General features: G+C 38.4%; 1 pseudogene; it reads left to right on the forward strand.

Annotated features, from left to right (window-relative positions):
* Nucleotides 1-5325: 5325 nt before the first annotated feature.
* Nucleotides 5326-5607, forward strand: LOC114098704 (10 kDa heat shock protein, mitochondrial pseudogene; annotated as a pseudogene).
* Nucleotides 5608-15632: the final 10025 nt, after the last annotated feature.

Consider the following 15632-nt stretch of genomic DNA (forward strand, 5'->3'; position numbering starts at 1 on the left):
CAGACACCTGAAAAGTGCTATGTCAATTATTTGCCAAATTATTTGGCATCATTTTTAACAGGACTTTTCTGACTGGGCCAGCAAAGACAGATTTCAATGTCCATTCTACAAACTAGCCAAAATATTATAAGCAATAGTATACAATGAATGATTGGCTATTCAGCATAAGATTAAACTGAGCATAAGATCAACTGAGAAACCTGTGAGGTATCTGGCCCTCCCTCCTTAAATTCATTGATTTACCAGTCACTTTCTTTTCCTACAAGAAGAGTTTTCAAGATGAGAACAACTTTTTCATGCCAGAGAAAACCATTTTGGGGAAGCCAATCACAAAAGACTAGATATTGTATGAATTCATTTATATTAAATGATTAAAATAGGTATATAGAAAGTGGACTGGTGGTTGCCCAGGGATGGGGAGCACTGGGAAAAAATAGAAGATGTCTGCCAAAGGGTACAGGGTTACTTTTAGTGTGATTAAATGCCCTAAATTTGTCTGATCATGGGCACACAACTTTGTGAATATAAAAATCATGAAGTTACACCCTTTAAATGGGTGAATTACAAAGTATGTGAATCAAATGCCAACTACATTGTTACAAAAATTTTAAGAAAAGAAGACAGTCCCCAAAGAGAAGAACACAAGAGGCTCTCCCAAAGCAGGCCATACCTGAGGAAATGGTAGACAAGCATTGTGTAAAGAGTTGTTTCCCACATGCTATTTTGACTTCATCACTTTAATCCCTTACTTCATATTTTTTAACACATTTCTAAATTATTTTAGGTTATCAGCAGATTTCTAACTTTGTCTCATTAGAGACCAAAGTCAGGGTTCCACCGACTGAGCTGGTAAAACAAAATAAAATGACAATAAAAATCCCATGACAAAATAATCTCATCCTTTGGGGCTGTGCACAACCTGGCAGAATGTAAGAGCTGAGGTTTATTTCCAATGGAAAAAATGCCATCAGCTATAAGGGCATCTTATGACTCTTGCCTAAAGCATATTTCCTTTTCGAACCTGCATACATTTATTCCCTTTACACCTATACAATTCAACAAAAAGTAATGTTTTTATAACTGTACAATTCAACAAAAGCAATGCTCTCTACCAAAAAATGCTGAGCTTCCTGCTCAAAGATCTAGCCAAATTTCCCTAAAGGTAAAATTTAAAATTTCTGAAAAAATCCAACTCTTTATCCATCTTCACCTTCAGCTCTATACAGTGAAGACTGAAAACTAAACTGGCTATAATTTCTTAAATGACTTTAATTTTCTAAAATATTTAATATATTAGTTTCAAATATTTAGAATATATTTGGCCCAATTTTTTTGAGTCTGCCCTTAGATTAATGAGAAGCTTCTTTTATTTTCACTTATTTAGTAAGAAATAACACAGACTTTGAATAAGTTAAACTGGCTAATGACAGGTAATCAGTTTTCCTCAATGATTATGATTGTTCCATAGAGGGATGATAATAAAATCACAAATGGTGTTTTTGGTCTATCTTCAACTAATACTACAAGTTAGGAAACATTTTTACAGCTAAATGAGGAGAACACAAGCAGCATTACAGCAAGTTAAACTTGTTAAGTGCATTTGTTATGACGGAATTTCTGACGCAAAAATTGCTCACTGCACAAAGAACCTCAGAGAAGTGATGAAACAAGACAACTGATGTTAGAAGGTATATAGGAATGGGGTGGGGGGGGAGAATCAAGGATAAATTAATATCAGGCAAGTATCTTGGGGAAAAAAGAGCCACTTTTGAGGGCACATAAGAAAAACTGAGAAGTCACTATTTTGGTCTCATTAGGGAAGTCCGTTTGATAAGAACTGAAGACCTTTTTACTATATAATTCATGCTGCAAAATTCAGTAGTCACGCAGAATTTCCAAAAGGATTCCTAAAAACTGGTGCAAAAGAAATCTAAGAAAATAAATAAACATAAAAACCAACCTTTTTCAAGGAAATGTGTTCAAAACAGTGACTTTTACAAAAGATGCAAATTTGTTTTAAATGAAAATATATATGAAAGATTAAAGACTCATTTTGCAGATAACTTACACTCCATCTACGATTTTTTAACAGTGTACAAACAAGGGGTATAGATTCGTTTAATTAGGTCTGAAAGATCAATATAAATACTGATGGGGGGGGGGGAGTGTTTTATACCCCAAACTCCAAGATTCAGCTCTGTGTCCTGTCCTGCTATTATAATTTGTAAAAACCTTAGCGGCGCAGTGATTCGAGTTTTCGTAACTTCAATGATGTGTTAGAGGACAATGCCTCCTGGTTTGAAGAATTTGTTGTATCCGAAGGGGAATAGTTGTTGTATCCGAAGGCCGACCACGATGATTAAATACATAAAATGATGGGTGATTCCTTAAGGTATCAATTGTCTTATTTTTTAGTTCTGAAGTGGCATCCATGTCTTTAAACTCCCCTGCAATATGAACTATACCATAACAGGTAACTGCAAAGGCCAGAAGTGTCTGAAGAACTACATCTATTGGCAGTGATTCATCTTCTTTTTCTGTTAATCGCATATAAGAACCATCTCAGTGTAGATCTCGGTGGAACCATTGGTTATCGGTGATGAGTTCTGCTTCCTCACACGTTGACGTTTGAACATTAGCGAAGCATGTCAAGGCAAGCATATAAAGCAGGGCTTATTTGAAAAGGGGTAACATAGATTTCTCCCTAGAGGGAGAAGGGGGCCATATCTGGTATCCTGGTATCCCCTTATCATTCATTTTTATGTGGTGCGGAGGATCAATCCCAAAGCCTCACACCTGCGGAGGCAAGCACTCTGCCACTGAGCTACAGCCCCAGCACTTCTAGATCAATTTTTTTTTTTTTTTTTTTTTTTTTTTTTTTTTTTTTTTGGTGCAGGAGTTTTCATTTTTTAATCTGTTGCTTTCTGTTATGTTGTGTTGTGTTTCAAGATGGGGTTTTGCTAACTTGCCCAGGCTGGCCTCAAATTCAAGATCCTCCCTCCTCATCATCCCAAGTAACTGTGACTTCAGATGCATACCACCACACCCGACTATCTGTCGCTTTAAAAATATTTTTTATTGTATTACTCAGCATTAAAAGAGAATAAATTATGGCATTTGCAGGTAAATGGATGGAGTTGGAGAATATATCATGCTAAGCGAAGTAAGCCTATCCTGAAAAATCAAAGGCCAAATGTTCTCTCTGATAAATGGATAGTGATCCATAAGGGAGGCAGTGGGAAGAATGGAGGAACTTTGATTGGGCAAAGGGGAGGGAGGGAAGAGGGGTCTGGGGGGCAGGAAAGATGGTGGAATGAGATGGACATCATTACCCTAAGTACATGTATGATTGCACATACGGTGTGACTCTACATTGTGTACAACCAGAGAAAGGAAAAGTTGTGCTGCGTTTGTGTACAATGAATCAAAATGCATTCTGCTGTCATATTTACCTAATTAGAATAAATAAATGGATTTTTAAAATATTTTTTATTAAGATATAATTCATATACCATAAATCTTACCCATTTATCCTTGTGTGGTGGCCCATGCCTATAATACTAGCTACTCTTAAGGCTGAGGCAGGAAGATCACAAATTGGAGGCCAACCTGGGCAGCTTAGTGAGAACCTATCTTAAAATTTAAAATTTAGAAAAAAAGTGGGGGCATCTGGGGATGTAGCTCAGTGGTAGAGCACTTCCCTGGTGTGCGTAAAGCCCCAGGTTCAAACTCCAGTACAAAAACAAACAAAACGCTCACACGTTTACTATGAACAATTGAATAGATTTTGGTATATTCACAGAATTCTGCAACCAGCACCACAATCTAATTTTAGAAATTTTTTTTTTAATATTTATTTTTCATTTTTCGGCGGACACAACATCTTTGTTTGTATGTGGTGCTGAGGATCGAACCCGGGCCTCACGCATGCCAGGCAAGCGCGCTACCGCTTGAGCCACATCCCCAGCCCAATTTTAGAAATTTTTATCACCCCCTCCTAAAGCCCATATTCTTCATAGGTCAACCAGAATCTTTTGCCTGGGTTTCTGTAACAGCCCCCAATAGGTCATTAGCTGATCTAAAAATACCCATCCTAGGTCAAACATCTTTAATAGCATTTTATTCCACTGTTGTCCTGATTAAGTACAAAATCTTTAAGGTGACTCCAGTGCCTTTTGGAATCTGACCCCTTTTAAAATTCAAGGATAAACAGTATTTTAGAATCAGGACTCTTTTTTTTGCCAGGGAGGGGGCAGGTATCAGGGATTGAACTCAGGGGCACTTGACCATTGAACAATATCCCTAGCCCTATTTTGTATTTTATTTAGAGACAGGGTCTCACTGAGTTGTTTAGCACCTCACTTACTGCTGAGGCTGACTTTGAACTGGCGATCCTCCTGGCTCAGCCTCCCAAGCCACTGGGATTACAGGTATGCACCATCTGGTCTGGACAGAATCAGGACTCCTGATCTGGGAACAAAAATGGACTTCAGGAAATCAATAAACCCCATGAAAGTGCATGCAAAAGTTGATAATTGCATAGGGGCTGGGGTTGTGGCTCAGTGGTAGAGCACTTGCCTAGTTTGTGTGAGGCACTGGGTTCAATTCTCAGCACCACATATAACTAAATGGATAAAAAAAGGGTCCATCAATATCTAAAAATATATATTTTTTAAAAAAAGGTTGATATGTGCATAGACTTGCCCCCTGGAAAGATGATAAATTAGATTATCTAAGGTTCAGAATATCTAGAACAAATTAAGTTTATATAGTTTTCCTTATTATTATACACTTTTGCATTATTTTAATTTTCACCATACACATAGAATAGAAAACACAATAATACTTTGCAGGTATCAGGTTTCTGAAGGTCATTCTGCCCCAGGGATGGAGTGGAGATCCAGTGGGGAGAGGAAGCACAGGTCAAGAAATTCTTATTTGCAAGAAGAATGTCTACATTGATCCCAGTTAGTTAAACTAAGGATATGTTGAGGTGGTAATAGATGAGAAAAGAACTAGGAAGAGCCAAGGAAAGGGGAGAGAGAAGCCTGTGAAGGGAGGTTCAGAATGTCAATCTTGTCAATTCCACAGTGAGATTAGAAATGAGAAGGGGGGGGTCTCTGGTCCTTTTTTCCTGGGCCACTTGCTGGAGGTAGAGAGGCACTTTTTCTTGTTTATATTTGAAGCCTCAGTGCTTGGTCCACAATAGACATATAACTGGGAACAAGAACTAAATTAATTAGTGAATAAAGAATAAATATTTCTAGCTCTTTGTGGTGGCTGCATGAGGGCAGAGCCAGAGCCAGAGCTGCGTCGGCGAGAATCATGGCCGGACAAGCATTTAGAAAGTTTCTTCCACTTTTTGACCAAGTATTGGTCGAAAGGAGTGCAGGGGAAACTGTAACCAAAGGAAGCATTATGCTTCCAGAAAAAATTCAAGGAAAAGTATTGCAAGGTACAGTAGTAGCTGCAGGATCGGGCTCTAAAGGAAAGGGTGGAGAGATTCAGCCAGTCAGTGTGAAAGTTGGAGGCATCAAAGTAGTTCTAGATGACAAGGATTATTTCTTATTCAGAGATAGTGACATTCTTGGAAAATATGTATACTGAAACAAATCATTGTTGAAATGGCATCCTATGAAGCTGCCTAGTCCACTGAAGATCTGAAATCTTTCATCATGTAAATAATTTCCATGTGTCTTTTATAATAAACTGATGATAACCTAATAACATCCACTGTCTCAAAAATTTAGTTTCTCTGTACTGTGTAAATATTTCCAAATAAAATATGTAATGAATGGTTAAAAAATCAATAAACCCCATGAAAGTGCATGAAAAAAAGTGCATCTAATACGGTCTCACAGCTTTTTTCTTTGTTTGTTTCTGTGCCTGTTTTATTCATTTCTCTTACAACTTGTGCTCAGCATTTGTTGAATTCTCCTTAGTTGCATAGTTAAACAGAGGTTAGGGTTAGCACTTAGAAACACAAGTCCTTACTCCTAATTCAGTTTTCTTGTCCCTAACACCACATTGCCTCTTTTTATTTTATTTTTATTTTTAGTTGTAGATGGATACACTACCTTTATTTTATTTATTCATTTTTATGTGGTGCTGAGGGTTGAACCCAGTGCCTCATATGTGCAAGGCAAGTGCTCCACCACTGAGCTACAGCCTCAGCCCCACCACATTGCCTCTTTAATGTTATGCAAACAAAAAAATCTTATAACATGCCCCTCCTTTGCATGCTTCATCTCTGGACTCATAAACTACATTTCTTTTATAATATTTGGTTCCATTTCATTTTAGCCACACTTCTTATGGGCAAGTTCCATATTATTGTCCAGTGATGAGTTTCAAATATTCAAGCCCATCATCCTTGTATTTTAGCTGACAATAGCTCTTTTATTTAAAATAGCACAAAGAATGTTTATGTTCCAATCCACCACAGTACTTAATCTGTTAACAGATGCCATCTGAAGAAGTCGGTGTATTTACTAACATATTACTTTGCCTTTATCTTCTAATTGAATAAAACAAGTTTTATTAAAACTGAAATTCTCAGAGAAAATAGTTAATTAATTTTGCCCAAATTTCAAACAATATTAACACTTATTAAAATTTATTTTAAATTTGATTTATGGCTCTTGCCAGACTGATAATTTTTCAAAACAGTGACACATCTTAATGTATCTTGGAAAGTATGTATACTGAAACAAATCACTGTTGAAATGGCATGAATTTCAAGGGAAGTTGAGCATTTGTTACTATTGTACATAGAAGTCACAATATACATAGAAGTCACAGAAAACTGAATGGGAAAATGGCTCAGTTTGAAATAAGTGCCTCACTCGATGATTATTACAGCATTCACAGTAGGAATATTAGTTATTAGTGGATAATTAGAGTTTTCAGATGCAAGGAAAATAACACCACCTCCAGCTTTCTTGTTTCTTTCCTTCCTTCTTGCTTTCTTTCTTTCTTCACTTTCCTTTCTTTCTTTTGCAGTACTGGGGATTGAACTCAAAGGCACTTTACAACTAAGATAAACCTCCAGCACCCCCTTTAAAAATTTTTTTATTTGAGAAAAGGTCATGCTGTGTTTCCCAGTCTGACCTTGAACTTGAAATTCTCCTGCTTCAGCCTCCAGAGTAGCTGGGACTCTAGGCATGTACTGACAGAACTCTGGCTCTTTCAAAAGCAGAAACATTGTTTTTGGATAGCAAACTGGGAGCTTGTGGATTTATTGGGAGTTTGGTCAATCTGAATTAAAAGCCCCATCGCCATTAGAATTACCTATCATCATGAACTTGTTCTATGAGGACACCACTACCATCTCCCCCCTGCACAGCTGTCCCCTTCACCCTGGGGTAAGGGTGTCTCTGTTGTTTTATAAATGGGAGGCTCCCTCCATTGCCCCATGAGTCTTTGATTGAGCTGTGACCACATGCATGCATCTCAGATGCAAAACCCACTGGAAAAAGAAGAGTCTCATTTTCAGCCACACTTTCAGAGGGAGCTAAGTTCTGTTCGCCACTTAGAGTTATGTGATGGAGGATCCCCCAAATGTAGGAAGGGATGGAGATGTTCAGTATAAAAATATGCAAGTATGCACAATACTTCCTCAAGAGCCACAAGTTTGGGAGGTTGGCATAAACGCTTTCTTTTCACACACACCCACAGTCTGTCCATTAATACATATGTCAGTTTCACCTTAAAAAATATATCCAGCTCCACCACTACCACCCTAGATCAAGTATTCCTATCTCTTGCCTGGTTATTGAATCAGCTTCCTAAGCAGTCAGCTACCTTCTGCATTTGGCCCCTTACAGTCTGGGCCCCTTATAGTCTGCTTTCAACACACAAAAAAGGAGGAGTTCTCCTCCACCCCACCCCTATGGTATGGGGGATTGAACTCAGGGGTGCTCTACCACTAAGCTATATCCCAAGTACTTTTTATTTTTTTATTTTGAGACACGGTCTCATGAAGTTGCCCAGGCTGGTCTTGAACTTTTGATCCTCCTGCTTCAGTATCCCAAGTAGCCAGGATTACAGAAGTCCATCACGGCACCTGACTCAGAGGAGTTCTTTTTGAAAATATTTCATGACATATCACACATCTGCTCTAAGTCCTCCAATCCTTCCCATTTCATTCAGGGTCATCACCATGATCTTCCTTTTCCATTATTCCTCCTCTCCTCAACTGATCTCCATCTGATCTCGACCAATACTACTATTATTTTCATGACACCAAACATGCTCGGAACTCAGGATCTTTGTAGTTTTCACCTCTGCTGGGAGAACAAGTCTCCTAGATCATTACACAACTTGTTCCTTCACAGGCAGGCATGACGTGCACACCTGCAATCAATCCTGGTGATATGGGAGGCTGAAGCAGGAGAATTGCAAGCTCAAGGCCAGCCTCAGAAACTTAGAGAGGCCCTAATCAACTTGGTGAGACTCTGCCTCAAAATAAAAAATAAAAAGAGCTGGGGATGTGGCTCAGTGGTAAAGCATGCCTGGATTCATAAACAAAACAAAAATCCTGTTCCTTCACTTCCTTCAGCTCTCTGCTGAAATTCACCTTATTGGAGAGAACTTCTCTGACTCAATATTTGTTTATTTATTTATTTATTTATTTATTAGTACTGGGAACTGAACCCAGAGTCACTTTTCTCCTGTGTTACAACCCCAGCCATTTTTAGGTTTTTATTTTGAGACAAGGTCTCACTCAATTGTTTAGGCTGGCTTTGAACTCTGATCCTCCTGTCTCAGTTTCCCAAGTTGCTGGGATTACAGTTATGAGCCACTATGCCCAGCATCTGACCCTATATAAAACTGTGACCCTCCAGAACTTATCACTCTCCACCCTTTATTTTTCTCCATAATATATTGCTCACTATTTGACATTCTGTGTATTTAACTGTTAAATTGTTTGTCTCACCCTATAGAATGTGAGCACCATGAAGACAGGGATTTGATTTGTATCCTCAATTTCTTCTTAGAAGTTTGCTGAATGAATAGATGGTGACAGACTTTTTATAACTGTCCCTTTACCGTTTAAATAAAGTATAAAGTGTGTATAACACAGTGTCCCTTCTTTACACCAGTGCTAGAGTTTTACTTTTAGAACAGATGTTGTTAGGCTACTCATTCATATAATTTTCTTATAGTTTCTGACTGCCAATAGCCATGTTTCTCAATTTGGGGCATGAGCAGGTAACTAAGTCACAGGATAGAACATTTCAGAGAGTTCTAGTCCAGAGGGCCAATTTTACTTTTAGGATTTGTGGTGAAGGGAGAAGTTTCCCATTTTGTTATTTCTCTTCAAAAGTTTCACCACATGTATATGTGCATGCAAACAAGATCAGCAGAATCATGCTTTACCATTTAGTTCAGATGGGTGAAAACCCAGGGAGGGTTAGGAGACTGGTCTAATAGTGCTGTAACTGAAACAGAATTCACAGGCTAATTATGAACACTATGAAAATATCAAGGAGTATGGGATCTGATAATGAGCTTGATGTGGAAACAAAGAGCAGCTTTCCAGCCACAGCTAAGTGTTTGCAATGCCAGTAGTGACACCAGTCAATTTAAAAACCTTATGATGTATACTCAATCCTTTATTAAACCATAGGTTTTACTACTGTGGAAATGCAATTGATCACAGTCCCAGGTGTCTCATATTTGAGAACACTGTTAAGCAAAAAGAGAAGGAAATTATCAGTTGTGTTAGTTTTCTGTTGTTTGTGACAAAATGGCCAAGGAACCCAATTTAAAGGAGAAAAGATTTATTTTGGCTCATGTTTCAGAAGTTTCAGCCCATGGTCTCTTGACCCTATTGCTTTTGGACCTGTGGTGATGCAGTGAACATGTGTGGTGGAGGAAAACTGCTCACCTCATGGCAGCCAGGAAGCAAAGAGAAAGAGTGTGAGGAAAGGGCTGGGGTCCAAGGATCTACTTTAAGGACTTACCCCCAATAACCTAACTTCCTTCCTCTAGTCACCACCTCCTACAGGTTCCAACACCTCCTAATAGTTGATCAACTGTGAACCAAACATTTAACATATGAGCCTTTGAGGGACATGTAAGACATAAAATATATCCAGGCCAGGTGGCACACAATTTTAATCCTAGCAACTCAGGAAGCTGAGGCAGGGGGATGCAAAGTTCAAGGCCAGCCTCAGCAACTTAGGAAGGACCTAAGTAACTTAGCAAGATGCTATCTCACAATAAAAAATAAAAAGGGCTGGGGGTGTAGCTCAGTGGTAGGATATCTCTGGGTTCAATCCCATTGTGAAAACAAACAAAAAGATCTAAGGAAAAGATACAAACCATAACAGTATTCAAGAAGCACTTAAAAACCAACTGCATAACACTTCTAAAGAAGAATAAGTTGAGGTAGTTTGTTTCTTTGCATGTTAAAGCATAATAGAGCTAGACTAGCTAATGTGGTATAAAATTATCAGGAAGGGAAAAATAAAAACAAAACCAAAAACCAGTGGAACAACTAGAAAGCCCAGGAACAGAGAAATATGCACTTATGGTAACTTAGTATGTGATACAATTTACATTAGGATATAGCAGGGAGAAGATGGACTGACTATTCAATAATCATACTCAGACATTTAATTATTCATTTAAAAATAAAGTTGGATTCATTTTTAGTATCATACATAAAAATCAACTTCACACAAATTAAGAACTTTAAAATTTTAAAATTGAAAAAATGTTTAATGTAGTCCTGGGGATTGAACCCAGGGTCTCATATATGTTAATTATGTACTCTGCAACTGAGATATATCCCTAGCCCTCAAAATGGAAAAGAATTTGCTGGACACAGAGGATGCACACTTGTAATGCCAGCTACCCAGGAGGCTGAGGCATGAATATCACAAGTTCAAGGCCAGCCTCAGCAATTTAATGAGACCCTGTCTCAAAATGAAAAATAGAAAGTGCTGGGGATGTAGTTCAGTGGTAGAGCACCCATGGGTTCAATCCCTTGTACCAGAAAAGAAAGAAGGAAAGAAAAGGAGAGAGACAACCAAGGGGCGGGTTAAGAATATTTGAGAATACTTTGCTAGTACAGAAATTCTTTAAAAGAGAACAAAAAGCACAAATCATAATGGAAACAATTTGACAAATTTGACCATATTAATATCAAGAACTACTATTTATTAAAAGTTCTCATAAAGGGAAACTACAAATCACAAACTAATAAAAATGTTATAAAGATGCATAATCAACAAAATATTAGCATCCACAATATAGAAAGAGAACTCATAAAAATCAGTAAGAAAAGTCAAATGATTCCATTGAAAAATAGACACAGGCCATGCACAGGCATTTCATAGAAGAGGAAACACAAGAAGAAAATAAGCATATGAAAAGATGCTCAATCTCATTTTTGATGAGGGACATGCAAATTACAATCATGCTGAAACACTATTCATATCTACTAGACTGACAAAAATATTACGAAGTAAAACACTCTTAAGCATTGACAAGGAAATGGAAAAGTAACTCCTCCGTAGTGCTAGAAAAATAATTTGTTATTATGTAGTAAATTTATAAATAGGCATCCTCCATGACACTTGATATATAGCTTACATAATACACCCATTGCAAAAGACCATTGGGATACAACACACAAATATTCAATGAAGTCTTATTTTTAAAAAAGCAAAAATAGGTTGGGAGTATAGCTCAGTAGTAAATCACTTGCCTAATGTGTGTGTGGCCATGGGTTCAAGTCCCATTGCTGAAACAAAACAAAACAAACCAGAAACAAAATGTTCATTAATGGGAGAATGAGAAAATTGTGATATACTCCTATCAAGAAGCATGTTTTGCAGTAAAAATAATTATTAAAAAGAATGAACTAGGGATGGGGTTGTGGCTCAGTGGAAGAATGCTTGCCTCACACATGTGAGGCGTTGTGTTCGATCCTCAGCATCACATAAAAATAAATAAACAAAATAAAGATATTGCATCCATCTATAACTAAAAAATATTTTTAAAAAATGAACTATAGCTACATGCATCAATGTGATTGAATTTCACAAATATGTTGAGCAAACATAGCAGGTGCAGAAGAATGTATGCATGTATATAAAGTTCAAAAACTTTCAAAAACTACATAATCTATTATAAAAGAAGGAAAACTGAAAACAAATACCTGCAAATTTCAGAATAGAAATTACCTTGGTAGTGGTTAGATGTCATTTTAGGAGGGGCATTGCTGTATTTCTTGAGTGGTGGCTACACATCTTTGTAATTTAATGGATAATTAGACTATGTATACTCTTGTATGAATGAAATATTTCATTAAATAAATATAAAAATGTAAAAATAGACTAAACAAGAAAATGTAAAGTTTTGGTAGAGGTCTGGCAATTGAAGAATTCAATAAGTTCTAGTATCATCTTTTTAAACATTTATTTTTTAGTTATAGGGGGACACAATATCTTTATTTTATTTTTATATAGTGCTGAGGATCAAACCCAGTGCCTCATGCATGCTAGGTGAGCGCTCTACCTTTGAGCCACAACCCCAGTCCTCTAGTATCACTTTTCACATATGAAAAAAAAAAATTCAGGATGGGGATGTAGCTCAGTGGGAGAGAATGTACCTAGTGTGTCTGAGGCTCACCAACTCTCCATCTCAATTCAAGAAAACAGTATACCCTATGCTTTCTTGTCCCAGACTTTGTCATACTATTACTTTGGTGTTCCCAAATAATCATGCCCTTTGTGTTCCTGTCTTTGAGTAGTCCCTATTGCTTCACTCTGAGATGGCCCCATGGCCTGCCATATATTTTTTTAATATTTATTTTTTAGTTGTAGTTGGACACAATACCTTTATTTTTAAATTTATTTTTATGTGGTGCTGAGGATCAAACCCAGGCCCTCGCACGTGCTAGGGAAGTGCTCTACTGCTGAGCCACAACCCAGTGACCCCATGACCTGCTTTTAACAGTAGAAGTGTGAAAGTCATTAGGTGTTTTGTTTTAGGCTACTAGGTTTAGAGATAGTTTGTTATACAGCAATTCAAAACTGAAAGAAGGCTGCCAGTAGAAAAGATGTATCCTGCTGGGAACATTTTTTTTTTTTTCTCCCAAAGCCTAAGCCTCCAGGCAATTGCAGAGGGTTTGGGAGAGAAAATGAAAAAGAGAAAAGGTTTATAGATATTTATAGGGTGCCTAAAAGAAAGAGGAAAGGAGGGACTGGGACATAATTCAGTGGTAGAGCACATGCTTAGTATATGTGAAGACCTGGGTTCCAGTCCCAGAATCAAGGGGGGCAGGGAAGGAAAGGAGAAAGATTTTATCTAGATTAGAGAGAGAGAGAGAGAGAGAGAGAGAGAGAGAGAGAGATTGATTCCCTATAGATAGGAAGGAAGAGATGGTCCTTCCCCCTCAAAGAGTTCTATAGTACATCCTGGCAGATGAGATTTTAAAAAAATCTTGCAGCCGGGCACAGTGGTGCATGCCTTTAATCCCAGCAGTTATAGAGGCTGAGACAGGAGAATCTCAGTTCAAAGCCAGCCTCAGCAATGTCAAGGTGCTAAGCAACTCAGTTAGACCCTGCCTCTAAATAAAATACAAAATAGGGCTGGGGATGTGGCTCAGTGGTAGAGTGCCCCTGAGTTTAATCCTGGTACCAAAAGGGGAAAAAAAAAAAAAAGAAAAAAAAACTTGCAAGTGATTAATAGGAAGACTCCAGATCTCAAGAGGACAAGTAGATATGAATGAACCTATCCCAATAGCCCCCACCCAGAGCATGAGACTTGTTAAAACTGTAACAGAAGAAATTCCAAAATGTTCTTTACCAGGTCAGAAGATTGGAGAGTCACAGGTTATATCACAGAAAGTATTTTAGTTGGAAGTGACTGCAGTCATGTGCCACTAGGATTGTTCTTACCTTTCCAGAAAGAATTCGAAAAAATAAAATAGAAAAAAATATATATTTTTAAAATCAATTTTCTTTTTCTTTTTTGAAATGAGGTCTGGCTATGTTGACTTTGCACTTCTGAGCTCAAAGGATCCTCCTCAGTATCAGAACAGCATTCATTTCTAGGTATTTTTATTTGAGGGGATGCTGTGATTTGAACGTTTGAATATTCATCCCTTCTGATGCTGGAATTTAACCCCTATTGTGAGGCATTAAAAAGGAGAGGGTAAAGGGGGAAGAGAGTAGAGGGGGAAGACTCATTCGACTCTTTCCACTACAGCCTGAACAAGAGACAACAATTCTTTGTCCAGGATCAACATCTCTGGCAAAGCATCTTGGTTTCTCAGCAGCATCTCTTTGATTTGCTGTCATCAGATCCATTGTCAGATAAAGATTTTCTTTTTGTACCATCTTTTTAGGATTAAGAAATGTTTCAAGGGCTGGGTTTGTGGCTCAGTGGCAGAGCGGCTTGCCTAGCATTTGAGAGGCCCTGGGTTCAAGACAAGCTTCAGTGGAGGAGGAGGTGGCTTTAATTAACTCTGAACAATCTAAAATTTTCTTCAGGTTTTTAATTATCGCCAGCATTTCTAAATTTCCTCATTCTACCTTCCCATTCACCCCACCTCGGTCCAGTAGTTTGTCCACTACAAAATCTATAGGCTATTCTTTTATTATTATTAATTAGTTTGTAGTTGTAGATGGACAGAATGCCTTTATTTTATGTATTTTTATGTGGTGCTAGGGATGAACCCAGTGTCTCACATATGTAGGCAAGCGCTCGGCCACTGAGCTACAGCCCCAGACTAGGCTATTCCAATTGCATATTCTACCTGTAATATCTTATTAAGTCTAATCAATTATATTTTCCCACCTTGGAACATCTTCATATCAACAACCCAACATGTTTATAACATGTACTAACTTCATCAGTAGGTCTCTAAGATAATATGGTTTTGGCAATCCTAATAAAACTGAAATATTATCCAAAGTTTTGGAAATCTGTACAAGCCCTAATCTGCTACTTTGGGCTTCGTGAATCTAACCTGTCACTCTCCAAGTCCAAAATATACAATAAATATGCTTAAGTATTGGGGAATAAATCCAGTCCTCCAAAGACTTTTTTTTTTTTTTACTGAGTTAGGGCACTACATACTCGCTATCAGTATAATTAATGAAATACGCTCCCCAAAGACGTTAATGGCTTTTACTGAAGTGTGCTGCACAGTAAGCATTTTATGAACACCTAATTGAATCCCAGGAACTCAGGCGTGGGTTCCACTTATAGTGGAGGCAACATGGCGGCAGTGGGCAGGTGCGTGTAGTGGAAAGGTTCGGACGCTGGGGACACTCGGCCAGGAACGCTGGCCACGGCCCCGGACACCCTGAGGGCGCCGCGATGAGTCACGTGACATCACATAACCTCGATTCTTTCTCCTAAGGCCCGCTTTGTCTCAAGAGTCCCTCAGTAGAGTCCACTAGAACTATATGGGAATGAGGCGAGAAAAGCGGCGCCAGGTCTCCTGGCGGTAGTTTTCTTCGCGTGGGGACCTGTTCCACCCCGCGAAGCCGGCGGGCTTGAGGCTTCCCGCCGCCGCATCTACGCGCCCCAGCCGCAGAGTGCGGTCGCAGCTCCAGGAGCGCCGGCGCGGTCCAGCTGGAGCCCGAGGCCTAATGACGAGGCTGGGA

This window comes from Marmota flaviventris, chromosome 16 (genome assembly GCF_047511675.1).
Source record: "Marmota flaviventris isolate mMarFla1 chromosome 16, mMarFla1.hap1, whole genome shotgun sequence".
Lineage (NCBI taxonomy): Eukaryota > Metazoa > Chordata > Mammalia > Rodentia > Sciuridae > Marmota > Marmota flaviventris.